Source organism: Tachyglossus aculeatus, chromosome X2 (assembly GCF_015852505.1).
Source record: "Tachyglossus aculeatus isolate mTacAcu1 chromosome X2, mTacAcu1.pri, whole genome shotgun sequence".
Taxonomy (NCBI): Eukaryota; Metazoa; Chordata; class Mammalia; order Monotremata; family Tachyglossidae; genus Tachyglossus; species Tachyglossus aculeatus.
Window position 1 is genome coordinate 16,140,767 of NC_052100.1, and position 26,928 is coordinate 16,167,694.

At 45.9% G+C, this 26,928-nt stretch overlaps 1 non-coding gene across 1 annotated transcript; it reads left to right on the plus strand.

Moving 5' to 3' along the window:
• The first annotated feature begins 9,494 nt into the window (after positions 1-9,494).
• Positions 9,495-9,632, plus strand: LOC119949743. The gene has a single exon (XR_005457281.1). It is a non-coding gene; the product is annotated as a small nucleolar RNA SNORA7 (small nucleolar RNA).
• The last annotated feature ends 17,296 nt before the right edge of the window (positions 9,633-26,928 follow it).

Consider the following 26,928-nt stretch of genomic DNA (forward strand, 5'->3'; position numbering starts at 1 on the left):
CAGTTCCAGGTCGACTCTAGGGAGAATTTCAGTGGAATGGCAGGTGACTGAATATTTCAAGGCCAAAACTGGAGAGGGTAGGCAGGGTTTCCAAGAAATGGGTCTTCCCGGGCCTAAGGGGCCAAGGGGGAAGGGGAGAGGGAGGGAGAATTAGCAATGTCACTAGGTCTGTTCTAGGGCCTCTTCTGTCCTCCTGGACAGGCACCGTGACACCCGAACAGGCTTTCATTTTGTAGGTCAGTGAAAATGACCAAAGCCACTGTTCCTGACAGGAAGGGTTGTGCTATTGCTTATCGCCACAGATTCTAAAGGTTTGGCTCCTGCTCCCCACCTTGGTCACCCTTCACCCTCAAAGGAGCTAGAGTGGCCTAGTGAATAGAGCCTGGGCCTGGAAGTCAGAAGGACCTGGGTTCTAATTCCAGCTCTGCCACTTGTCTGCTGTGTGACCAACTCCATCTTTGTAAGCATCTGCCACTTGCCATAAGCAGGCGTCTGTGAACCCAAAGTACATAACAGGAAACCAGGCCCCAGCTGAGAGGGGATGTAAAATCTCAGAAATAAACCCAAAGTTCGTAACAGGAAACTAGGCCCCATTCAAAGGGATCACAGAAACAATACTGAAGGGTCCGATGGGTCTTGCCGCACAATCCTCGCCCCTCCTCCTTCCCCACTGAATAAGGCATTGTAACTGCCATTGGTCTATTGCCAGCACAGAGGAGAGCAACCAAGATATGGCAGGGCATATATGGAGGGGCGTCTCCACAAACTCTTCAGTAGGTTGGAACTCTGTCACACCGATGTGGCAAGTCGCCTCTACCCAGAGTAGGGTATGCCCACTCTTTTGGACCCTGAGCAGTATCGAGTGACTGAGAGCCCACTGTTGGGTAGGGACCGCCTCTATATGTTGCCAACTTGTACTTCCCAAGCGCTTAGTACAGTGCTCTGCACACAGTAAGCGCTCAATAAATACAATGAAATGAATGAATGAATATGATTGAATGAATGAATGATCAGACCTCCTCTCTGGAGCAGGGAGAAGTGAATATCCTCTTGGGGAGGGAGCTCAACTGCTGGGTTATTTGAAAGGTACCCCATGCCAGCGTGATTTGAAAAGTAGCCCCTAGAGACAACCAGTATCTCCTTCCCAGTTCCTCGGGCTGTTAGAAGTTGGTGACCATGCTGGCCACATAAGTGTGTATTCCTTCAGAGTGGGAAGTGTTCATGGGGTGGGAGCTAGGTGCTTTACCATGTGCTGGTAACTAAATAAGTGTATTCCTCCTGAAAAGTTCAATTCTCCACACAGGATAAATCGTGCAAGGCTTAGCCTTTCTCACTTCAGTCTCTCACTCTCACTGCGTCAGTCCTCCAACCCGTCCCCACCCAATGGGTGACAGCTTCCTATTAATTCCCAAATACTTGAAAATATGAGGAGAGCATAATTTAATTATTTGTAAATTCTCTTCTCTGCCGGCCCGCCCCCACTCCCCATTCTTTCACCTCCACCTTCCCTCCAGAATAAAATTCTTCCTCCAGGGTCCCGGCCCATCTCACAAATGCCAGCCTCCACGTTGCCCTGCTCATACTGTCAACATAATTGCTGTGAAGGGCAGAGATCTTACCTGGCCTGGGACCTTTGATGGTCTGCATTGCATCACATGACTTTCAGCTCAAATTCCCACCTCCCTCTTCCCTGGTACCACCCCCCTGCTCAGAAACTCCAGCAGCCTTGTAATTTAAACTTTGCAGAGATTTGGTGGGGCAGGTCCATAGTTCACTGCTTAAGGGGATCATCTCTAAGGATCAAGTTTCATTAGCATAGTGTAGAACAATGTCTGGAAAAACTACCTCCACAGCACGCTTCCTCCGCTCCTGTGCACAATCTGCATAGTGCTGCTGGAGGAAATTCAGACACCAGGCTGACCTTGTCTATCCTAAACTCATCCTCATCTACTTTTACACTGCCCTCTCCTTCCCCCAGCAGCAATGCGTTTCTTTCCTTACTACCATGCCCATTTCCCCCGCCAGTTGTTGTAGATTTTTAACTCCCTTTCAAACTCTGTCCCCCTGCCTCTCCCATATCTTTCCCTTAATGACCTTGCCACCTACGTCACTGATAAAATTGAAACCATTTGGTGTGGTCTCTCTAAAATCTCCCCTGCTCTTCTCCAGTCCTACCTCCTCCTGCCCTCTTTGATTCTATCATCCTTCCCAACAGAATCTTAAAAAAACCTCCCACCTCCTCTTCAAATCTATCCACTCCAACAATGCCTCCAACCTCATCCTGCCACACCTTATTAAAAGGTTTGCTCTCTCCTTTCTTCCCTTCCCTACTGACATCTTCAACCATTCACTTTCCAACGGTTCCTTCCCCACTGCTTTTAATCATGTCCATGTATCCCCTGTCCGAAAAAACCCTCCCTTGACCCCACTGTACCCTCCAGTTATTGCCCCATCTCCCTCCAGCCATTCTTTTCCCAACTCCTCGAGTGAGCTGTTTACACCTGCTGCCTTCACTTCCTCTCCTCCAATTTTCCCATTGACCGCTTGCAATCTGGCCTCCACCCTCTCCACTGACCAATGACCTCCGTCTTACCAACTCCAATGGCCTCTACTCCATCCTAATCCTCCTCGACCACTCATCTGCCTTGGACACTGTAGACCACCCCCTTCTGGAAACATTATTTAACCTTAGAATCACTGATACTCTCAATTAATCAGTCAATCAATCAATGGTATTTATCAGATCACTGTATTAAGTGCTTGAGAGAGTGCAATACAAAGGAGTAATTATAGATGATCCCTGTCCACAAGGAGCTTACTAGCTAAAGGGGGTTCTAGTCTAAGAGATAGATTCTCCTCCTGTCTCTCTGGCTGCTCCTTCTCAGTCTCTACTGCCTGTTTCCTTTTGGCCTCCCAACCCCTAACTGGGAGTCCCTCAAGGCTCAGTTCTTCATCTACATTGGATCTCTTGGCTTCAATCTCCATCTCTATGTAGATGAATCCCAAAACTACATCTCCAGCCCTAATCTTTCTCCCTCTCTGCAGTTTTGTATTTCCTCCGGCCTTCAGGGCATCTCTAGTTGGATGTCCCACCAACACCTCAAACTTAACATGTCCAAAACAGAATTCCTCATCTTCCCACTCAAGCCCTGTCCTCCCCCTGACTTTCCCATCACTGTAGACAGCACCACCATCCTCCCTTTTTCACAATCCCATAACTTTAACATTATCCTTGACTCATCTCTTTCATTTTACCCACTTATTCAATCTGTCACTAAATCCTGTCAGGTCAACTTTTATAACAACGCTGCCCTTTCCTCTCCCTTCAAACTGCTACCGTGTTAATCCAAGTACTTATCCTTCCCTGCCCTGATTACTGCATCAGCCCTCTTGCTGACCTTGCTGCCTCCTGTCTCCCCACTCTAATCCATACTTCACTCTGCTGCTCAGCTCATTTTTCAATGAAACTGCTTTGTTCATGTTTCTCCACTGCTCAGGAACCTCCAGTGGTTGCCTACCCAGTTCTGCATCAAACAGAAACTCCTTTAAAGCACTCAATCTCCTTTCCCCCTCTTACTTTACCTCCCTGATTTCCTCCTACAACCCAGCCTGCACACTTCACTCCTCTAATGCCTACCTAAGCACTGTACCTCAGTCTCGTTTATGTCACCGCCAACTCCTCGCCCATGTCCTGTCTCTGGCCGGAACTCCCTGTACCCTTCTTCATAACTGACAGATGATCACCCTCCCCAACTTCAAAGCCTTATAAAAATCAAATCTCCTCCAAGAGGTCGTCCTTGACTTGGCCCTCCTTTTCTCTTCTCCCACTCCCTTCTGATGGCCTCTGTACATGGATTTACACCCTTTTTTCACCCTACCCTCTGTCCCAAAGCCCTTATTGCATATATCCACAATTTATTTATTTATATTAATGTCTGTCTCCTCCTCCACCAACTCTATCTCCCGAGCCCTTAGTGCAATGCTCTGCACACAGTGTTAAATATATAAAATTGATTGATTGATTTATTGATCGATAGCAATGTGGCTCCCAACCCATCTGGTTAATCTCAGATGAGCACACACATGAACACACACACACACACACACACACACACACAGAGCTAGTAATTCACCAGTTATAGCATAACTTTCAAGTAAGAAGTCAGCTGATTGATTATTCTCCATTTTCAGAGATGGTGTGTCTGAAAGGTATCTTTGTCTGTGGGCATAGGTAGAGGTTGAAAAAATGAATGTTTCCCTTCTACACAACACACAAGAAAAGTGTATCTTTGCTTATAGCTATAGCTACCATTTCCAGGGCCTGGAAACTTTCAACCCGCTCATTCCTCATTCAGAGGAACCCAGGCCTGAAATCTTACCTAGAATTTTCTCCCCCAACACTGCCACCAAGTGCATATCTTCACAACCTGTAGAAGGTTTAGAAGCTGCACCCACTTAGTAATGGTAATAATAGAGCACGGGCTTGGGAGTCAGAGGCCGTGGGTTCTAATCCTGGCTCCACCACTCGACAGCTGTGTGACCTTGGGCAAATCACTTAGTTTCTCTGTGCCTCAGTTACCTCATCTGTAAAATGGGGATTAAGACTGTGAACCCCACGTGGGACAACCTGATTACCTTATATCTACCCCAGCACTTAGACCAGTGCTTGGCACATAGTAAGCACTTAAAATGCCATTATTATTATTACATATGTTATTTGTTTAGTGCTTACTATGTGCGAGGCACTGTACTAGGCATTTAGGTAGATACAAGTTAGGTTGGGCACAGTCCCTGTCCCACGTGGGGCTCACAGTCTCAATCCCCATTTTACAGACGAGGTACCTGAGGCACAGAGAAGTAAAGTAACTTGCCCAAGGTCACACAGAAGATATGGTTCAGAGCCAGGATTCATTCATTCATTCATTCAATCATATTTATTGAGCGCTTACTTTGTGCAGAGCACTGTACTAAGCGCTTGGGAAGTCCAAGTCGGCAACATATAGAGACGGTCCCTACCCAACAGCGGGCTCACAGTCTAGAAAGGGGAGACAGACAACAAAACAGAACATATTAACGAAATAAAATAAATAGAATGAATATGTACAAGTAAAATAAATTCATTCATTAAATCTTATTTATTGAGCACTTACTGTGTGCAGAACACTGCCCTAAGCGCTTGGGAAGTACAAGTTGGCCACATAGACAACAAAACGGAACATATTAACGAAATTAAATAGGCTAAATATGTATAAGTAAAATAAATAAATTCATTCATTCAATCATATTTATTGAGCGCTTCCTGTGTGCAGAGTGCTTTCCTAAGCACTTGGGAAGTACAAGTTGGCCACATAGAGAGACAGACAACAAAACAGAACATATTAACGAAATAAAATAATTAGAATAAATATGTACAAGTAAAATAAATAAATTCATTCATTCAATCGTATTTATTGAGCGCTTCCTGTGTGCAGAGCACTGTCCTAAGAGCTTGGGAAGTACAAGTTGGCCACATAGAGAGACAGACAACAAAACGGAACATATTAACGAAATAAAATAAATAGAATAAATATGTACAAGTAAAATAAATAAATTCATTCATTCAGTCATATTTATTGAGCACTTCCTGTGTGCAGATCACTGTCCTAAGCGCTTGGGAAGTACAAGTTGGCCACATAGAGAGACAGACAACAAAACGGAGCATATTAACAAAATAAAATAAATAGAATAAATATGTACAAGTAAAATTCATTCATTCAATCGTATTTCTTGAGCACTTCCTGTGTGCAGAGCACTGTACTAAGCGCTTGGGATCAGAACTCATGACCTTCTGACTCCCAGGCCTGTGCTCTATCCACTACTCCATGTGGATGCCATGGTCACTCCAGACCAGGAACTGGAAGCAGTGCTGACTCCAGACCAGGGACTGGTAGATGTGGTCTCTTCCACCCTGGAACTGGATCTTGTGGACCCCGGACCACTCCAGACTAAAGTCTAGTAGTTGGGGTGCTTGAGGTCCTAGGACTACACCATGAAACTCCCACCCAAGCACTCTCTGCTCACCCTGTCCCTGTCCTACTCTCCCACTTCCACCCCAAACTGCTCAGCATTGCACCCCATCAGGTCACTCCTATCCAATCCATCCCCACTGCTCATGCTGTCCTTTCCCCTGCCCAGTAACCTCATCTAAATGCAGTCTGTGGAACCCTTGTTCCGTCGTAGGCAAACTCTCCTTCAGCCTTAACCTGTAAAAAAAGAGGGGGATGGCTGTTCCAAGGGGAACTGGGGTACTCACCAACTCAAGGTCAATACCTTTTCCTTTTCTCTTAAGGAAATGAGCCCGCCAGGTGCGTTACCCCCTATTCGGTCTTTGGGGCCTTTTCCCTTAAGGAAATGAGCCCGCCGGGTGCGTTACCCCCTATTCGGTCTTTGGGGCCTTTTCCCTTAAGGAAATGAGCCCGCCGGGTACGTTACCCCCTATTCGGTCTTTGGGGCCTTTTCCCTTAAGGAAATGAGCCCACCGGGTGCGTTACCCCCTATTCGGTCTTCGGCCTTACCAATAAAACTTTATTAAAACTTTCGGTAGTCACATGCTGCCTAACTAATTCTTTAGTCGCCCGGCGACTTGGTGGCCATCCGGAACCACTGCCTCCATCAACCTGTATAGATGTATCACCTGTATAGATGTTTGTACGTATTTATTACTCTATTCTATTTATTTTATTTTGTTAATATGTTTTGTTTTGCTGTCTGTCTCCACCTTCTAGACTGTGAGCCCCCTGTTGGGTAGGGACCGTCTCTATATCAATCAATCCTATTTATTGAGCGCTTACTGAGCGCTTGGGAAGTACAAGTTGGCAACATATAGAGACGGTCCCTACCCAAAAGTGGGCTCACAGTCTAGAAGACTCTAGACTGTCAAAATCATTTGACAAGCCCAGCCCGCACCCTCCACTCCTCTACCGCTAATCTCCTCACCGTGCCTCATTCTCGCCTGTCCCACCGTCGACCCCCAGCCCACGTCATCCCAATGGCCTGGAATGCCCTCCCTCCGCACATCCGCCAAGCTAGCTCTCTTCCTCCCTTCAAGGCCCTACTGAGAGCTCACCTCCTCCAGGAGGCCTTCCCAGACTGAGCCCCCTCCTTCCTCTCCCCCTCCTCCCCCTCTACATCCCCCCCACCTTACCTCCTTCCCTTCCCCACAGCACCTATATATATGTTTTTACATATTTATTACTCTATTTATTTTACTTGTACATATTCTATTTATTTTATTTTGTTAATATGTTTTGTTTTGTTCTCTGTCTCCCCCTTCTAGACTGAGTCCACTGTTGGGTAGGGACCGTCTCTATATGCTGCCAACTTGTACTTCCCAAGCGCTTAGTACAGTGCTCTGCACACAGTAAGTGCTCAATAAATACAATTGAATGAATGAATACAATCCCATGACTGCCTGAGCTAGCAAAGCAGAACTTGGGAGCATGGGCAGGACACTGCAACTGAAATCGACAGAAATACCAGGCCAGGAATACAGAAGGTGTCCCTCACCCCCATGCTAATCAAATAAGGAATGGAGGAAGGGGTGGGACGGAGATTGGACAGGCAGAAACCAGAAGCCCAAACAGCCCAGAAGGACAGCTGATAAATACCTGCTGCTCCTAATATTCTGGGCAGTGGATCAAGACTCGCAGAAGCTGAATGTCTGTCACCTCTACCCGGAGCGTGGGATGCCGGGTCTGTCTGCACCAAGTGAGAAGCCCTGGGACAGGTGAGTGTCCCATTGAGCACTCATGGATCTGGATGCTAGGCACTTCTCCACGTGTATGTAACACATAAGTGGATTCCTCCCGAGAGGGAAGCGTTCATGGTCGGAGCCTAGGTGCTTCGCCATGTGCAAGTAACACATAAGTTACATATATATATATATATATATGCACACGTTACATATATATGTGTGTATATGAGTGTGTATATATGTATACATATATATAATATAGATAAGTAATATATATTAGGTTAGGTTATATATGTGTGTGCATATATATATATATATATATATATATATATATATATATATATATATATACATACACACACATAGAGAAGCAGCGTGGCTCAGTGGAAAGAACCCGGACTTGGGAGTCAGAGGTCATGGGTTCAAATCCCAGCTCCACCACTTGTGAGCTGTGTGACTTTGGGCAAGTCACTTAACTTCTCTGTGCCTCACTTCTCTCATCTGTAAAATGGGGATTAAGACTGTGAGCCCCACGTGGGGCAACCTGATCACCTTGTATCCTCCCCAGTGCTTAGAACAGTGCTTAGCATGTAATAAGTGCTTAATAAATTCCATTATTATTATTATTATAAGTGTAGTCCTTCCGAGGGGGAAGTTCAGTTCGCTGCGTGTGAATAACTAAAATGAATGTATTTCTCCCAAAAGGGAAGTTCAGTTCACCACATACAATAAATCTTTCATGGCTCAGCCTTTTTGACCCTGGTCTCTAGCTCTCTCCGTGCCAATCCTCGAACCCATCCCCACGCAAGGAGTGACAGTGGCTTCTCCTTGTCATCACCAAGTTCTGGCTCACTTCAGACAACACTGCCTCTCCTGCTGCTCTCTTAAAGGGGGGCCGGGGGGCCTCACTTCCCACTCCACCTGACTTACTGGAAAATTGAGAGGTGTTGGGCTGCTTCTTGCTAACCATGCCACTTTGGTACTCTCTCAGTCTTTCCTCTGCTTTCAAAATCCACACCCTCTACCTGCACCTCCAACCCCATCCTTTCATGCCTTATAGAGACACTTGCTCCTACTCTCCTTCCCTCCCTTACTACCATCTTCAATCACTCACTATCAGATGGCTCCTTCCCCTCTGCTTTCAAACATGCCCACATTTTCCTTATCCAAAAAAAATTTCCCTTGACTCCACTGCACCATTCATTCATTCAATTGTATTTATTGAGCACTTACTGTGTGCAGAGCACTGTACTAAGCACTAGGGAAGTACAAGTTGGCAACATAATCAAGAGAGAGCCTAATTTCCCTCCTACCAGTCCTCTCCAAACTCCTTGAACACGTTTTATCCACCCACTGCCTCACTTCCTCTTCTCCAAATATCTCTTTTACGCTCTGCAATCTGGCTTTCACCCTCCTTCATTCCACCAAGACCACTTTATCCAAGGTCACCAATGATCCTTTCTCACCAAATCTAACAGACTCTATTTCATCCAAATCCTCCTCAACCACTCCACTGTCTTTGACACTGTGAACGACCCCTTTCTCCTTGGAAACACTATTTAACCTTTTTTTTTGACAAAGTCCTTTCCTGATTCTCCTCTTACTTTTTGGACCGTTCCTTCTCAATCTTCTTTGACCTCTGACTTAGGATTCCCTCAAGGCTTAACTTTAGTTCCCCTTCTATTTTCAATCTACATGTACTTCCTCAATGAACTCATCTGCTCCCACAGCTTTCAGACTTTACACCAGGGATGATAACAGTTCCCTCTCAGAGTCACACCTGGTGAGTTTCCAGTACTCTACCAGTTTCGTCTATGGGAGGGAGAGCCAAGCAGAGGCATACCCATTCCATTCCTAGCTTGAGCAGTGGCTAGCGAGTGGAAGGCAATCTGCTACAAATCAAAACTCACCTGTGCTGGGCAGCAGCAGCTTGGGAGAAATTCGAGGGGGGAGACTCAGGTTTACTGCGTGGAAGGAGGTAATGGTAAACCACTTCCACATTTTTACCAAGAAAACACTATGGTTACACTACCAGAATGATTGTAGATGGAGGTGGGGCATTCTGGGAGAGATGTGTCCATGGAGTCGCTATGGGCTGGAGATGACTTGACAGCATAAGACAAGACAACCCTCCCTTGAACCCACATCTCTCTCCAGTTATCACCCCATCTCCCTCCTATCTTTCCTCTCCGTACTCCTTGAGCAAGTCGTCTACACCCACTGTCTCAAATTCCTCTCCGCCAATTCTCTCCTGGACCCCCTCAAATCTGGCTTCTGTCCCCTTCACTCCACTTTAACCACCCTCTCAAAGGTCACCAATGATCTCCTTCTTGCCAAATCCAATGGTTCCTACTCCATCTTAATCCTCCTCGACCTCTCAGCCGCCTTTGACACTGTGGACCCTCCCCTTCTCCTGAGTACATTACCCAACCTTGGCTTCACTGACTCTGTCCTCTCCTGGTTCTCCTCTTATCTCTCTGGCTGTTCATTCTCAGTCTCCTTCATGGGCTCCTCCTCCCCCTCCCACCTCCTAACTTGGGGGTCCCACAAGGTTCAGTTCTGGTTCCCCTTCTATTCTCCATCTACATCCACTCCCTTGGAGAACTCAATTGCTCCCACGGCTTCAACTACCATCTATACGCGGATGATACCCAAATCTACATCTCCTCCCTTGATCTCTCTCCCTCTCTCCCTCTCTCCAGGCTCGCACCCTCTCCAGTCTTCAAGACATCTCTACGTAGATGTCCTTCCATCACCTCAAACTTAACATGTCCAAAACAGAGCTTATCTTCCCACCCAAACTCTGCATTCTATAGAATTTGTAGACACTGTAGACAGCACCAATATCTCACAAGCTCATAACATTGGCATTATCCTTGACTCCGTTCTCTCATTCAATCCATATATCTAATTTGTCACCAAATCCTGTTGGTCTCACCTTCATAACATCGCTAAAATCCACCCTTTCTTCTCCATCCATACTGCTACCACATTAGTACAATCACTCATCCTATCCCACCCAGATTACTGCATCACCCTCCTTGCTTGACTTACCAACCTTCTGGCTCTCCCCACTCCAGTCCATACTTCACTCCGCTGCCCAGATGATCTTTCTACAGAAACGTTCAGGACGTGTCACCACCCCACCTCCCACTCCTCAAAAATCTCCAGTGGTTGCCTATCCACTGCTGTATCAAACAAAAACTTCTCACCTTTGGCTTTAAAGCCCTATATCACCTCGCCCCTTCCTACCTCACCTTGCTTCTCTCCTTCTACAACCCAGCCCGCACACTTTTCTCCTCTGGTGCTAACCTTCTCACTGTGCCTCGATCTCACCTGTCCCGGCTCTGATCCCTGGCCCACATCAATCAATCAATCATATTTATTGAGCACTTACTGTGTGCAGAGCACTGTACTAAGCGCTTGGGAAGTACAAGTTGGCATCATATAGAGACAGTCCCTACCCAACAGTGGGCTCACAGTCTAAAACAGTCTACCATCCTACATCTGGCCTGGAATGCCCTCCCTCTTCAAATCTCTCAGACAATTACTCTCCCTCCCTTCAAAGCCTTACTGAAGGCCTATGTCCTCCAAGAGGCCTTCCCAGACTAAGCCTCACTTTTCCTTAACTTCCACTCCCTTCTGTGTCACCCTGGCTTGCTCCCTTTGCTCTTCCTCCCCTCCCCACACCACAGCACTTATGTACATATCTGTAATTTTATTTATTTATATTGATGTCTGTTTATTTGTATTGATGTCTGTTCCCCCCTTCTAGACTGTGAGCTCATTGTGGGCAAGGATTGTCTCTCTTTATTGCTGTATTGTGCTTTCTCATGCACTTATTACAGTGCTCTGCACACAGTCAGTGCTCAATAAATATGATTGAATGAAGGAACAAGATGATGACAGTGATGATTATGATGATGGTAGATTTTCTCAGGGTTCCCTTCTTTGAGGAGAAGCCCAGACTGATATCTAAGCCATATTTTTTTTTATCTTGTAGATCTTGGCAGATGTGCACTGAATTATGGGAGGTTTAATCATTATTCATGGCTTTGTCTGTAGCTGTTGTTCCTTCAAAAGTTGTAATGAAGACCAAAGAGCATGATCTCTTTGCTTAAGAGGGCATAATCCTAGATAGTGGAAAGCACCACCATTCATTCATTAAGTCATATTTATTGAGCACTTTCTGTGTGCAGAGCACTGTACTAAGTGCTTGGAACAGTACAGTACAACAATACACAGACACATTCCCTGCCCACAATGAGCTGGCGGGTGTTGTGGGGGGAGACAGACATTAATATAAAAAATATATTACAAATATGTACATAAGTGCTGTGGGGCTGGGAGGAGGGAATGATCAAAGGGAACTAGTCAGGGTGATGCAGAAGGGAGTGGGAGAAGAGGAAAGGGGGGCTTAGTCAGGGAGGACCTCTTGGAGGAGATGTGCCCTCAATAAGGCTTTGAAGGGGGAGAGAGTAATTGTCTGTTGGATTTGAGGAGGGAAAGCGTTCCAGTCCAGAGGCAGAACATGGGCAAGGGGTCGGCAGCGAGATAGACAAGATCGAGGCACAGTGAGAAGATTGGCATTAGAGAAGGGAAGTGTGAAGTCTAGGTTGTAGTAGGAGAGTAACAAGGTGGGGTAGGAGGGGGCAAGGTTATTGAGTGCTTTAAAGTCAATGGTGAGCAGTTTTTGTTTGATGTGGAGGTGGATGGGCAACCACTGGAGTTTCTTGAGAAATGGGGAAACATGTCCTGAGCTTTACTGCAGAAAAATGATCCGGGCAGCAGACTGAAGTATGGACTAGAGTAGGGAAAGACAGGAGGCTGAGAGGTCAGCAAGGAGACTGATGTAGTAATCCAGGCAGGATAGGATGAGTGATTTTAGTAACGTTGTGGCAGTTTGGATGGAGAGAAAAGGGAAGACTTTAGCTATGTTGTGAAGGTTGAACCGACAGGATTTAGTGATGGATTGAATTATGTGGGTTAAATGGGAGAGAGGAGTCAGGGATAATGCCAAGGTTACTGGTTTGTAAGCCAGGAAGGATGGTGGTGCCACCTACAGTGATGGGAAAGTCACGGGGAGGAGAGGGTTTGGGTGGGAAGATAATGAGTTCTGTTTTGGGTATTTTAAGCTTGAGGTGATGGGAGGATATCCACGTAGAGATGTCTTGAAGGCAGAAGGAAATGCAAGGCTGCAGAGTTGGAGAAAAATCATGGCTAGAGATGTAGATTTGGGTATCAACCGCTTTGAGGTGGTAGTTGAAGCCATGGGAGTGAATGAATTCTCCAAGGGAGTAAGTGTAGATGGAGAATAGATGGGAACCGCAAACTGAACCTTGAGGGACCACCGCAGTTAGGGGATGGGAGGCAGAGGAGGAGCCCACGAAAGAGAATGAGATTGAGTGGCCAGAGAAATGAGAACCAGGAGAGCACAGTGTCAGTGAAGCCAAGGTTGAATAATGTTTCCAGGAGAAGGGGGTGGTCAACAGTGTAGAAGGCAACTGAGAGGTCGAGGAGGATTTGGATGGAGTAGAAGCTGTTGGATCTGACAAGAAGATCATCATTGGTGACCTTTGAGAGGGTGGTTTCTGTGGAGTGAAGGGGACGGAAGCCAGATTGGAGGGGGTCAAAGAGAGAATTGGAAGAGAGGGATTTGAGACAGCGTGTATAGATAACTCGATCAAGGAGTTTGGAGAGGAATAGCAGGAGGGAGATGGGGCAGTAACTGGAGGGAGCTGTGGGGTCAAGGGAGGGGTTTTTTAGGATAGGGGAGACATGGGCATGTTTGAAGCAGCCAATGGCGAGCGAGAAGGAAGAGGAAGATTTGTAACCTTAGGATGGTGCCTGATGTCCCAGTTTTCTACAAAGTACATGTGATGCGTCTATTTATGTCAGTCATAATAAAGCTGGACAGTCAAAAAACAGGAAAGAGTATCAATTTTTTTGAAATGTGGTTTTGGAGAAGACCTGTCTACATGTTTTGTTTTGTTGTCTGTCTCCCCCTTCTAGACTGTGAGCCCATTGTTGGGTAGGGACTGTCTCTATATGTTGCCGACTTGTACTTCCCAAGAACTTAGTACAGCGCTCTGCACACAGTAAGCGCTCAATAAATACGATTGAATGAGTGAATGAATGAATGAATGAATACCATGGACTGCCCAAATAACAAACAAATGGGTTTTGGAGCAAATTAATTAAACCAAAGTGGTCTTTGGAAGGCCAAATAACTCGACTTGGATGAGCATATTTTGGACACATATTTGAACACATATTTAGGAGGACTAATTCTCTGGAGAAGACACTAATGCTAGGAAAAGTCCAGGGAAAATGAGAAAGAGGCAGACCAGCAGCTAGATGGATTGAGACCATAACAACGATAATGGAAGAACTGTTAGAAAGGTTGCGAATTATGGCAGAGGACAGGTCGTTCTGGAGAAAGTAAACCCATGGAGTCGCTGTGAATCGGAAATGATTTGACAGCACATAGTAACAACAATAATGATAAGGAGCTGTTGGATTTGGCAAGAAGAAAATCATTGGTGACCTCTGAGAGGGCAGTTTCAGTGGAGTGAAGGGGGTGGAAGCCAGATTGGAGGGGGTCCAGGAAGAGAGGAATTTGAGGCAGCAAGTGTAGATGACTCACTCAAGGAGTTTGGAGAGGAAAGGTAGGAGGGAGATGGGGTGATAGCTGGAGGGGGCTGTGGGGTCAAGGGAGGCTTTTTTAGGATGGGCGAGATGTGGGCATGTTTGAAGGCAGTTGGGAAGAAGTCATTGGAGAGTGAGCAGTTGAAGATGGTAGTTAAGGAGGGAAGAAGGGAAGGGGCGAGAGTTTTTATAAGGTGCGAAGGAATGGGGTCCGATGCACATGTAGAGGGGATGTCACTTGAGAGGAGGCAGGATATTTCATCTGGAGATACTGCTGGGAAGGATGGGAAAGTGCCTGGATTACTGTATCAGCTTTCTTTGCTGACCTCCCAGCCTTCTGTCTCTCCCCACTCCAGTCCATACTTCACTCTGCTGCCAAGATCATTTTTTCTACAAAATCGTTCCCCTCTATGTTCCCAGATAACTAAAACAAACATAAAAATTGCCAGAGTCCAGAGAGGCAGTAGATGCTGTCCAGCTATTTGCTAGCTTTGCCCCTGTGGCTTTCTCCTGGCTCCAGTAGTTTGCATGTTGGGGTACCATTATTAGCCCAAGACGGGCCTAGAGGAAGCAATACTGTTTTAAGTGTGCCTTGAAGCTTTAGGAGGAGCAGTGGGAGCAATGACCAAAAGAGGAGCTGGAGCAATGGCAGTGTCTAGAGAAGAAAGAGAAGGAAGTACACAGAAGAGGCTTAACAACAGGGTGCATGATAAGTGTGCAAATCCAATAAACTATGAATTGCTAAGCTTCTTCAGCTCCCGGGCAACCTTCTTTGATCATATTCCATCAGTTAAAAGCAATTTTACACCCCACACATGTGACACTTTTTCTGATGGGTTTCCACTGCCAGGATCTGCCAATCTGCTGGTTGAAAGGCAATTCCCATATTCGTGTGTGTGTGTGTGTGTGTGCCCGTGCATCCGGGGGTGGGGTGGGCAGGGGTTTATGTGAGTGTGTATGCATATGCCCAGGTTGCAACAATGGCAGCAGGATATTTCAGGCACCATGCACTTCTAAATCTCTGAAGCTGCTGACCTGAGCCCAAGCTCTGCTCACTTTGTCAGATGCAGAAAGTGGGGGCAGGGGGTGGGGGGAATTTCACTGGATAATAATAATAATAATACTTTTGGTATTCGTTAAGCACTTATTATGTGCCAGGCACTATACTAAGCACTGGGGTGGATGCACGTAAGTCAGGGACACAGTCCCTATCCCATGTATGGCTCATAGTCTCAAACCCCATTTTACAAATGAGGTAACTGAGGCACAGAGAAGTAAACTAACCTGCCCAAGGTTGCACAGCAGACGAGTGGTGGAGTCAGGATTAGAACCCACGACCTTCTGACTCCCAGGCCCACATTCTATTTACTATGCCAGGCCTGCTGGGGGAGGCATGGCTCAGCGTTGGTGAGAGGGAAATCTGTAGAAAGGCTTCAAGGACATTCTTCTAGGCCTCTGTTAAGCTTGGGTGGAGAGTTGGGCTCACTGAAACCACAGTTAAACCTGCAAGGTAGACTATCTCCTGGTCTTTTTAAAGTATATTTATATCAGTTCATTCTATTTTAAATCAATGAAAATGTTAGCCTTACTGGTTTGATTCCCAACTGTTTCCAGGTATCATTTCCCTCCCAAACTCTCTCCTCCCCACAAATTTCCTAACACTGTAGGTCAAGTGTAGTCATAAGGTCACTCCCTCTCACAAGCCCACAATCGTGACATCATCCTTGATTCAACTCCTTTTTTCAATCTGCATACTCAGTCACTACATCTGATCAATTCTCTATCCACAACATCTCCAGAATTCACTCCATTCAAACTGCTACCACACTGGTTCAAGCACCTGTCCATATCCTGTCTTAGCTACTATATCAGCCTCCACGCTGAACTACCTTCTTCCAGCTTCTCTCCTCTCCAGGCCATACTTCACTCTGCTGCCCTGATCATTTTTCTAAAAATACCATTCTGCACCCATCTTCCAGCTCCTCAAGTGCCTCCAATGTTTGTCCATCCGTCTCTGCATCAAGTAGGAACTCCTCACCATCGGGTTCAAGGCACTCAGTCATCTTTCTCCCAGCTACTTATCCTCACTCCTCTCCCACTACAACCCAGCCCTCACATTTCAGCCCTGTACCCAATGGGCCTTGCTTTTGTCTTTCCTGTCAGTCAATCAATGGTATTTATTGAGTGGTTACTGCATCCGGAGCACTGTACTAAGCTCTTGGGAGAGCATGATATGCAAAAGAGTAGGTATAGGCAATCCCTGCTCATGAGTTTACAGACTAGGCGGGGAATTACTGACAAAGATGTACATATGTGTTGTGGAGCTGGGGGAGGGGTGATTTTCACAGTGCTCACTCTGACTCCTTTCCCTCCTTCCTGGAGCTCCCTCCCCCTTGACATCTGGGCTCTCCCATCTCCAAAGCCCTATTAAAATCATACCTCCTCCAGGAATAATAATAACAATAATAATAATAATATTTGCTAAGCGCTTACTATGTGCTAAGCACTGGGGTAGATAGACGATAATCAGGTTGTCCCATGTGAAACTCACAGTCTTAATCCCCATTTAACAGATGAGGTAACTGAGGCCCAGAGAATAATAATAATAATGATGATGATGGCAGTTATTAAGCGCTTACTATGTGCAAAGCACTGTTCTAAGCGCTGGGGAGGTTACAAGGTGATCAGGTTGTCCCACAGGGGGTTCACAGTCTTAATCCCCATTTTACAGATGAGGTAACTGAGGCACAGAGAAGTTAAGTGACTTGCCCAAAGCCACACAGCTGACAAGTGGCAGAGCTGGGATTTGAACCCATGACTTTTGACTCCAGAGCCTGTGCTCTTTCCACTGAGCCATGCTGCTTCTCTAAGTTAAGTGGTCAGAGAAGTTAAGTGACTTGCCCAAGGTCACACAGCAGACAAGTGGCAGAGTCAGGATTAGAACCCACATCCTCTGACTCTCAAGTCTATGCTCTCGCCACTAGGCCATGCTGCTTCCTGAGTAACCTCTCCTCCCCAGCTTCCTATTTTATCTCCTTATTGCCTCACCCATATACTTAGCCCATCCCCTAAGCACTTTGGAACTCACCCCACCCTGACAGCACTTATGTACATATCTTTATACTGCCTGTAATTTATTTTAGTGCCTGGCTCCCCTACTAGACTGTAAGCTCCTGGAGAGCAGGGATTGTTTACTTTTGTCTTGAAATAGGGGTCACAAGACACCGGGTTACTTGGATTCTGAAGTTCTGTATGTGTGAGATGGAGATGCAAAGATCACAATATACACAATACAGTTAAGCAAACCTTTGAAATTATAATAATCATAATTCTACAGGGATGGAAGGGAGATTCATTAGGATGATTGCAGTCAATTTGAATACATGTAGTTAGGAGAATAGGTTACAAAGAGCTAGATATAAAGGAGGAATAATACCATAGCAGCATCCTTCTGATTCGAGGGAGCCCTGGGCTCTCAAGAGGACCTTCTGCTCTCACACTGTTTCCGGTTGCCTGGCATCAGCTCCAGCATTTCTGAACCCAAGGCTGAGGCTCAACTTCCTAGATCTTTCAGCGATCTTCCATACCTTTTACTGTCAATCATACCCGTGTAGCCTGGCCTCCAAGGCTTATCGGTCCACTGATTCAAGGCAAATCTTATCCGTTGACAACTCTTCTTGTCCTGGGGCCCGCTGTCTGCAGAACTGATAAGTGCTTTTGTGTAAGGCCTCATACAGTGTTATGGAAACTGTGTCTTGCTGGGCCCCCAGGATGTGGGGTCAGCTCTCAGGCACAACACCCCGCATTCCTCTGGTTAATCCTATATTTTCCTCCTCTTGAACAGCATACTTGCGTGAGGCAGACACCTACATACATTCCACCCTTGGCCTTTATGCAAAGCAGAAGAGTGGCATAAGCCTATCAGGACTGCTTTGAGGGCCCCCACTACAAGCCACATATAAGGCAATATGGATACTGAGCTAGAACTAGACTCACATCCCCAGTTTACCTGCTGAAGGAGAATTCATTAGAACACGGCCTAATGAGGAGGCTCACCTAGTTTATCTGATATGCTAGCACTTAAAACATGCATGAATACATCGGGTCTACCCATCCGAGAATACTTACAACCTCATCTGGCAGCATGGACTCCTTAGGGCTACTTAAAGCCCTATCCAGTAGCAGGAGGCAGCACGGATGCGCTGGTCAAGGTCGGGGGTCTACGTACATACAAACAAGAACCAACCAGATGCCTCTTCTTCTTAGCGGTGCTATCTCAGAGCCAGCATCCTACATTCTGGGTAGGGTAGAGTGTTAGACCAGATGACGGAGGTCTCATCCCACTACAAAAGGCTGTTTCTCAATGTTGATTTATATAGGGGTATCTGGCCGAACCCAGTTATTTTCCACTGGGTAGTTGCTCTACCCGGCTCTGTCATTCTTCTCAATCAATCGATCGTATTTATTGAGTGCTTACTATGTGCAAAGCACTGTACTAAGTGCTTAGGAGAGCACAGTACAACAAAATTAGCAGATATGCTCCCTGCCCACAATGAGTTTACAGTCTAGAGGTGGAGACAGACAATCTACATCTCCAGACCTGATCGCGCTCTCTCAATGCAGTCTTTCATTTCCTCTTGCCTTCAAGACATCTCTACCTGGATGTGCTTCCATCACCTCATACTTAACATGTCCAAAACAGAACTCCTTATCTTCCCACCCAAACCCTGTCCTCCCCGTGACTCTCCCATCACTGTAGATGTCACCACCATCCTTCCTGGCTCACAAACCAGTAACCTTGGCATTAGCCTTGACTCCTCTCTCCCATTTAACCCACATAATTCAATCCATCACTAAATCCTGTCAGTTCGACCTTCACAACATAGCTAAAAGCTGCCCTTTCCTCTCCATCCAAACTGCCACAACGTTACTAAAATCAGTCATCCTATCCTGCCTGGATTACTGCATCAGCCTCCTTGCTGACCTCCCAGCCTCCTGTCGCTCCCCACTCCAGTGTACTCTGCTGCCTGCATCATTTTTCTACAAAAATGCTCAGGACATGTTTCCCCACTCCTCAGGAAACACCAGTGGTTGCCCATCTACCTCTGCATCAGTAAAAAACTCCTCACCATTTAAAGCACTTTAAAGCACTCAGTCACCTTGCCCCCTCCTATCTCACCTCACTACTCTCCTACCCAGCCTGCACACTTCGTTCCTCTAATGCTAACCTTCTCACTGTGCCTTGATCTTGTCTATCTTGCTGCCGACCTCTTGCCCACATCCTGCCTCTGTCATGGAATGCCTCATGTCAGACAGATAATTGCTCTCCCCCACTTCAAAGCCTTATTGAAGGCATATCTCCCTCAAGAAACCTTCCCTAAGCCCTCCTCTCCTTTTCTCTCACTCCCTTCTATGTCAACCTGACTTGCTGCCTTTATTCATCCCCTCTCCCAGCCCCATAGCACTTATGTACATATCTGTAATTTATTTATTTCTATTAATGTCTGTCTCCCCCTCTAGACTCGAGACTGTAAGCTCGTTGTGGGCAGGAAACGTTTCTGTTTATCGGTATATTGAATTCTTCCAAGTGCTTAGTACAGTGCTCTGGACACAGTAAGTGCTCAATAAATATGATTGAATAAATAAATGAAATCTAGAGAGGGAGACAGACATTAATATCATTAGTAATAATGATAATAATGACCTAATAATTATTAGCTCAGGGACATGGGTGAATACCACTTCCTTGTCTGGCCTCTTCAGGGTCTGCAGCCCCTAAGGGTCAGCAGCTGCAGTCAAGGACATCAACAACATCTGCTAACATAGGGGTAGTCTCATACGTGCCCTGCCAACTTCGAGCTAATGGGGCTTTGGCCAAACAAAATGGAGTCCAGGCTTTGGACTCTGCTTTACTCTATTGTACACAGAGCAAGTGTTCAATTAATACAATTTATTGATCGATTGATTGAATGATGGAAAATATAAATCAGTGGTTTGAGTATTTAATGTTCAAATCTAAGAGATCACAACAAAAAGAACATATAGCTTTCAGAAACAGTAGGGCATGCTATATGAGATTTCAAAAGTCATTCTATTCTGTGCATTTTGGTGATTTAAGGCTTGGTCAGCCTGTTAGAGAACAAATATTGAGGTAGGGAATCAACAGGTATCCCAGGGGAAAACTGAATGACTGCAGGTTGCTGCTTCCATTTACAAGATGGTGATTTTTAGCCATGTCCATTATGGTCATCCCAGTTAGTGTACTTAATTTGTTCCCATGAGAAGAAAATGTTAAGTGAACAAAGCATGGAGATAATGTAAAGTGTATGAATACAACTGTATTTGTAAGTGATTAAAAAACACCTTGATGGGTTTGTCAGGGATCATGTCTACTAACTATATTGTAATCTGCACCTGGTAGGTTCAATGAATACTACTGATTGATGGCTAGAGGATTGGATAGCAAAGTAAATATATACTGCTAATGAAAGATTTTGAGTGCTGTTTTGTGTGTGTGTATGTGTGTGTGTGTGCACAGTACTTAATTTTCAGAGCGATATCTTTCACATCCTATTCAGCACAAAGACATCTTGTGCTAACATCTGCCATCATCTCTGGTAAATCAGTGTCAGTGTCATGATCTAATGCTAAATATGGGTTTTAGTCCCTCCCTCAAGTCAGACAAAATACTTCAAAGGATGGGGAAGGGAAGTCCTTGAGCCAAGGTCATCTGAGCAGCTTTGTGTCATTCATTCATTCAACTGTATTTATTGAGCACTTACTGTGTGCAAAGCCCTATACTAAGCGCTTAGGAGAGCAGAATATAACAATGAACAGACACATTCCCTGACCACAACAAGCTTACTAAGTATGATGTAGTGGATAGAGCATGGGCCTGGGAGTCAGAAGATCTTGGGTTCTAATTCTGGCACCTCCGCTTGTCTGATGCGTGGCCTTGGACAAGCCACTTTACTTCTCTATGCCTCAGTTACCTCATCTATAAAATGGGGATAAAGACTCTGAGCCCTTTGCAGGACAGGGACCGTGTCCAACCTGATTTGCTTGTATCCATCACAGTGTCTAGTACAGTGCCTGGCACATAGTAAACACTTAGCAAATACTATAATTACATAAATATGTACATAAGTGCTGTAGGGCTGGGAGGAAGGATGAATAAAGGGAGAAATTCAGGATGATGTAGGAGTGGGAGAAGAGGAAAAGAGGGCTTAGGGAAAACCTCTTGGAGGAGATGTGACTTCAGTAAGGCTTTGAAGGTGGGGAGAGTAATTGTCTCTCGGATTTGAGGAGGGAGGGCGTTCCAGGCCAGATGCAGGATATGCGCACAAGGTTGGCAGCGAGATGAACGAGATTGAGATACAGTGAGAAGGTTAACATTAGAGGAGTGAAGTTAGCATTAGAGGAGTGAAGTGTGCAGGCTGAGTAGTGAGGTGAGGTAGGAGGAGGCAAGGTGATTGAGTACTTTAAAAGTTAGTTCTCTAACGATATTGGCATGAAAATTCAGTAGTGCTTAGAGCTAAAAGAAGAGCATTATAACGGGGCATGGCAGTACAAAATTTGTCCACATAAACAAACTGAACAATGAACACACTCATCCAAAGCACACTCATCCAGTGTGGCCTAGTGGATAGTGCATGGACCTGAGGGTCAGAGAGACCTGGGTTCTAATCCCGGCTCTGACACTTGTCTGCTGTGTGACCTTGGATGTCACTAACTTCTCTGTGTCTCAGTAACCTCATCTGTAAAATGGAGATTAAGACTTTGAGCTCCATGTGGGACGTGGACTGTGTCCAACCTGATTTACCTTGTATCTACCCCAGCACTTAGTACAGTGGCTGGCATATAGTAAGCGCTTAACAAATACCACTAAAAAAAAAAAAATCCAGCTATAAATTATGGACACAAGGGGCAGCTGTTTCCACTGGGAAGGCACATTTGGTGCCTCAGCAGGGAAACTAGTTCCAGCTTTATTTGGTTTTACCATGCTTTCACCATTCTTTCCACCGTGGTTTCTGGATAGTCCATGCACACGTTTGTTCATATGAGTTATGAGGATAATTTACTATTGGAGACCAAGACCCTAAAATGTCTTTCCAAAGGGCACTAAGGTACGTGGTCCTAAATGGTTTTTCCACTGATTGCCCCCCAACTCCCCGAAGTTAGCAAGTGCAGTAAACACAGTGAAAATCAGAGTCTGGTGGAGTGATCAGGTCCGCCGAAGACTAGCAGCAGCAAGGTCCCGGAATGCAGTCGGCTCATCCTATGTGAGGGGATGTTTTCTGCTCCTCTTCTGCCCCTGGCTTCACTTTCATTCTGGCCTCTGTTCTCAGGAAGATAAAAATCCATTTGAATATCATTTCAAAGCACAACTTGTTATTCGAATACATCGAGATGCAGCATGTCCTAGTGGAAAGAGTACAGGCCTGGGAATCAGAGGACCTGGGTTCCAATCCTGGCTCTGCCACTTGCCAGCTGTGTGACCTTGGGCAAGTCACTTCATTTCTCTATGCCTGTTACCTCATCTGTAAAATGGGGATTAAGACTGTGAACCTTATATGGGACAGGGACTGTGTACAACCTGATTATTTTGTATGTACCTCAGCGCTTAATACAGCGCGTGGCACGTAGAAAGAACTTAATAAATACCATTAAAAGAAAAAAGTCCCTTGGTTTGAGGTTTATCCATCAAATAGTCTGAGGTACCTTTCAATTCCTATTCTATCCTGGTCCTCCTCGACCTCTCAGCTGCCTTCGACACTGTGGACCACCCCCTTCTCCTCAACACTCTATCCAACCTAGGCTTCACAAACTCTGCCCTCTCCTGGCTCTCCTCATCTCTCCGGCTGTTCATTCTCAGTCTCCTTCGGGGGCTCCTCCTCCCCTTCCCATCCCCTTACTGTAGGGGTTCCTCAATGGTCAGTTCTGGGTCCCCTTCTGTTCTCTATCTATACTCACTCCCTTGGGGAACTCATTCACTCCCACAGCTTCAACTATCATCTCTACGCTGATGACACCCAAATCTACTTCTCCACCCCTGCTCTCTCTCCCTCCCGCCAGGCTCATATCTGAAAGCAGTGAGGAAGAAGCCATTGGAGAGAGAACAGTTTTCTACAAAAATGTTCAGCCCGTATTTCCCCATTCCTCAAGAAACTCCAGTGGTTGTATATATCTGTAATTTAATTTATTTTATATTGATGTCTTTATTTATATTGATGTCTGTTTATTTGTATTGATGTCTGTCTCTCCCCCAACCCCTGCAGACTGAGCTCGTTGTGGGCAGGGATTGTCCCTCTTTATTGCTGAATTGTAATTTCACAAGTGCTTAGTACAGTGCTCTGCACACAGTAAATTCTTAATAAATACGGTTGAATTGAATCCATCTCCGCATCAAACAAAAATTCCTCACAATTGACTTTAAAGCACTTGCCCCCTCCTACCTAACGTCACTACTTTACTACAACCCAGCGCACACACTTCTCTTAATGCTAATCTTCTCACTGCGACTCGATTTCGCCTATCTCACCACTGACCTCTCGCCCACGTCCTGCCTCTGGCCTGGAACGCCCTCCCTTTTCATATCCCCTTCTAGACTGTGAGCCCGCTGTTGGGTAGGGACCGTCTCTATATGTTGCCAACTTGTACTTCCCAAGCACTTAGTAAAGTGCTCTGCACACAGTAAGCGCTCAATAAATACGATTGAATGAATGAAGGAATGAATATCCGACAGACAGTTACTCGCCCCCCTTTCAAGTCCTCCAGGAGGCCTGCACTAACTAAGCCCCCCTTTCCTCTTCTCCCATTCCCTTCTGCATCACCCTGACTTGCTCCCTTTGTTTTTCCCCCTCCCAACCCCACAGCACTTATGTACATAGCTATAATTTATTTATATTAATGTCTGTCTCCACCTCTAGACTTTAAGCACATTGTGGGCAGGGATTGTGTCTGTTTCTTGCTGTATTATTGTATTGTAGAGAAGCAGCTTAGTAGATAGAGCACCGGCCTGGGAGTCAGAAGTACCTGGGTTCTTATCCCAAATCCACCACATGTCTAATGTGTGACCTTGGGCAAATCACTTCTCTGTGCCTCAGTTGCCCCATCTGTAAAATAGGGATAAGAGTGTGAGCCCCATGTGGGACAGGGACTGTGTCCAACCTGATTAACTTGTATCTACTCCAGCACTTAGAACGGTGCTTGGCACATAATAAGCACTTAGTAAGTATTATAATTAAGTACCATAATTATTTCCCAAGTGCTTACTGCACACAGTAAGCACTCAATAAATTTGTTTGAATGATTGAATGAATCACTGAAATCTGGCTGTCCCCAGACAACATGGTCTCTCCAGCTGCTCTCTCCAGAGCGGGCCTCATTTTATCCCACTCCCCCAGATTCACTGGGAAAGGAGGAGGTGTTACTTCATTTTCATCATCATCATCATCAATCGTATTTATTGAGCGCTTGCTATGTGCAGAGCACTGTACTAAGCGCTTGGGAAGTACAAATTGGCAACATATAGAGACAGTCCCTACCCAACAGTGGGCTCACAGTCTAAAAGGGGCTCACAGTCTAAAAGGGGATTAAAATTTTCATATCCCAATGCCACTTTCGCACCATTCCACCTTCCCCATCCCTTTCTTTCTTTCGCTTCCTTCGAAGCCCTTATCACCTGCTTCTACCAACCACTCCGGGTTCTAGTAATGGTCACCTACCACCCCCCAGGCTACACCTCCAACTTCTTTAACCATTTTGATCCCTTTCTCACATTCCTTCTTTCTCCATGCCTACATTGATCCTTGGGGACTTCAATATGCACTTAGATGTTCCTGATGACCCTTCTGCTGCACGCCTTCTATAACTCCTCAACTCCACTGCCCTCCTGCTCCACTCCACCTCACCCATTCATCAACTTGGACACACACTCGACCTCATAATCCCTAGCCACTGCACAATCTCTACCCTCACCAACTCTGAAATCCCTCTATCAGATCACAACCTCTTCATCTGCCTTCTCTCCCACACACCTCCTACCCGTAAATCTGTACTGTTCCCCACAGAGACCTCCAATCTTTTGATCCCATCCAATTTTCTCAACTCATCATACCCCGTTTAGCCAAACTACCCTCCCTTTGTGGACACCAACTCTTAACCAGCCTTACTCCATTTTGTTTTCATTCTCCATTTTGCATTAATCTAGTTTGTTTTCCTAAATTATGATTCAGCCACACTCTTCCCCTTTTGTCAATTTCAGCCATACCGTCCCCTGTCATCAGTTTCAGCCACACCCTATCATCAGTTAGGACAACTGCAGCCACATTTAATTGGATCTGTTGATGGTGTGAAGGAACACCATCCCCACCACGGTGTATAACTAACTACCTCTCCCACATTTCTGTGAGGGTGTTGAGTCCACTTTTAGCATAACACACTTTGTCTGTCTTCACCCATGCAGATCTGTAATAGCATTCCATTTATAAACCCCTTGTGCTGTGTTGCTGCAACTGGCTTCGTTTGTTGGACCTGACATCTTGATGACGAAATTGACTCTCTCAAAACCACCCTCTCTACTGAACTCAACTCACTCGCTCTCCTATCCCTTCATCGATCTCATACCACTAACCCACAGCCCTGGATCACCTCCACAGTCTGCCGCCTTTGTTCTTGCGCATGAGCTGCTGAGTGATGCTGGTGGAAATCTAGATCAGGCCAACTTCGTCCACTTCAAGCTAATCCTTGAGTGCTTTAAATCTGCCTTCTTCTCTGCCAGGCAAAATGAGTTCTCCATCCTTATTCATACCCATGCCCATCACCCTCATCAGTGGTTCCAGATGTCCCTCCTCAAACACCCTGTCTCCCTGCTTCCCTCGTCCCTTGTCCTCTATGACTTGGCCACTTACTTTATTGAGAAAATCGACACTCTCAGGCATGATGTCCTTAAAATCTCCCCTGCCCCTCCCCAGTCCCTTCCCCTTCTTGCCCCTTCTTCAACTCTCTCAACTTTCCTAGAAGTACCTCTAGAGGAGATCTCCTGCTTTCCCTCAAAACCCACCCATCCACCCGCGCATCCGACCCCACTCCTTTGCCCCTTATCAAAACACGTGCCCTCCCTGCCGCCCCCTTCCCTTCTTCCCTGCCTAACTGCCATCTTCAATTGTTTGCTCTCCATTGGCTGCTTCCCCATTGCTTTCAAATATGCTCATGTCTCCCCTATCCTAAAACAACCTTCCTTTGACCCCATGGCTCCCTCCAGTTATCACCCCATCTCCCTCCTACCATTCCTTTCTAAACTCCTTGAGTGAGTGGTCTACACCCACTGCCTCAAATTCCTCTCCTCTAATTCTCTCCTTGACCCACTCCAATCTGGATTCCGTCCCCTTCACTCCACAGAAACTGCTCTGTCAAAGGTCACCAATGATCTCCTTCTTGTCAAATTCAATGGCCTCTACTCCATCCTAATCCTCCTCGACCTCTCAGCTGCCTTGGACACTGTCGACCACCTGCTTCTCCTGGAAACATTATCCAACCTCAGCTTC